The sequence below is a fragment of the Sorex araneus genome, chromosome 1 (assembly GCF_027595985.1).
Source record: "Sorex araneus isolate mSorAra2 chromosome 1, mSorAra2.pri, whole genome shotgun sequence".
In the NCBI taxonomy this organism is placed as follows: Eukaryota; Metazoa; Chordata; class Mammalia; order Eulipotyphla; family Soricidae; genus Sorex; species Sorex araneus.
In genome coordinates, this window is record NC_073302.1 from 381,436,826 (window position 1) to 381,438,833 (window position 2,008).

The window sequence follows — 2,008 nt, forward strand, 5'->3', positions numbered from 1 at the left end:
ATCATCTGATATCATATTGATATATATTCAATGAGAAATTTTTATTAACCCTATGTTATAATATTATAAAACATAAAAAGTGATAATAGAGGAATACACACTCAGAGTAATAACACAGAAAAGCAGTTGATCAAGTATGCACTGGTAAGGTTGATAATAAGCTGGTCAGTGAAGCCCTCTCAAAGAAGATAACATTAATGCTAAGCAAGCAGTCCTGTGAGCAATCCTTCAGAGTTTGTGATAATGATCTGGAAATAGTTTCCTTGGCTTTCCAATGATGTGTGAAATGTTCTTGTTGTACTGACTCAGTAATAGCTGAGAGAATAATTCAATATAACTTTGAATTCTTTGCAGTATTGCTAGTCAGTAGACACACCTGTCATATGGTGTGTCAGCTCAGGAAGTAGGGATATTAGAGTTAAATTATGCTTTAGATCTTACTTTTTAGAATTACAGTGGAAGATATAGTGTCATAATCAACTGTAATTTTTATGTCCTATAAGTAATTATGTCATGTGATCAGTGGAATGAAATAATATTTTTTTCTTTTCTGAAAAAAACATCTCAACAGGGAAAAGATGTATATTTCTAATGTTTGTTGCTTTTAAAAACAAAAACTGGCATCCAAAATGTCTCATAAAAATATTATTTTAAGGGAGTTAGACTGATAGTGTGGTGGGTAAGGTCTTGTCTTGCGTGCCCCTGATTGAGGTTTGATCCTAAACACCAGGATGATTGATACCTGTATGAAGAGCCAGAAGTATTTCTGAGTATCCCCTGGCTGTGTCCCCGCACCTAAGCAAAAAAAATTTTTCTTTTAAAATTAGGAACAAGTCAGATTTAAGTTTGCATATAAATACATAATTTTAAAAATAATAATTTAACAAATATGGCATTTACATATATTTATAGCAATTTATTTAATTATCACGTTACACTATATGGTTGTATATAGTGTAAAACTCTAATATAGCTAAAAACTAAACAAAACTCTTTCTGTTTTGTTTAGTTTTTAGCCTACCCAATGTTGCTTAGGATTTGCTGCTGGTCCTGCATTCAGGGATCACTCCTGATGGGCTGGAAGGACCACAGGTGTTAAAAAATTACAAAGATACAAGAGGGAGGGGGTGATGATGTGTGTGGTGTGTTCTGTTGTTGTTCGAGGGCTCTGAGGGGCTTATCTCTCTCTCTGACTCTCTGTCTCTCTGTCTCTCTGTCTCTCTGTCTCTCTCTCTCTCCCCCCCCCCCCCGCCCTGCTGCTCGCATTCGGTGCTCTCAAGCCACTGTGTTTGGATGGACCGGATTGGGATAGCTCCTCCTTGTGCTTCTGTGTGCTGCTGTGCTCTCTTTTGTCTGTCTCTCTGTATCTCTATATCTGTCTCTGTAGTTTCTCCTCTGGTCTCTTCTGACCTCTCTCTGTCTCTGCTTCTGTGTCTTTTCTCTTACTTCTGTATCTTCTCTCTCTGCTTCTGTCTCTTCTCCTTGCTTCTGTCTTACCTCTGCCCTTCTGTCTTGCCTCTGCCTTTCTGTGTCTTCCCCACTTAGAGTCTTAATTTATATAACAAATTACATAGGGTGGTGACACAAAGGTGGGTTGAACATTAACAAATCAACAAAGAAGGCTAAGACCATTTCTCCAGAAGATTAACAAAATCTCATCTAAGGAAATTACTCCATATTACTAGGAGATCTGCTCAAGGGTGGGATCCAAACAAGGTTGTGTCAATTTTTTCCTTCCTCCTCTATAGTAAATTTACTTCGAATATTTCTAGCAATGTCATTCTGCATGAGCACAGTAAGAGATATATCAGACTTAAAGTTTGGTTTGTCCTGAGGACATTCACTATATATTCCAGACCACAGTCCTCAGGACAGGTTAGTCTTCCTAACCCCAGCAGGGTCCTACTCTTGTCGTTACTTTTGGATCATGACAGCATTTGTCTATGACTATGTTCTCAACCTATAGTTGAGTGTTGTGACGCTTTGGCCTGGCCCATTTAGATGCCAG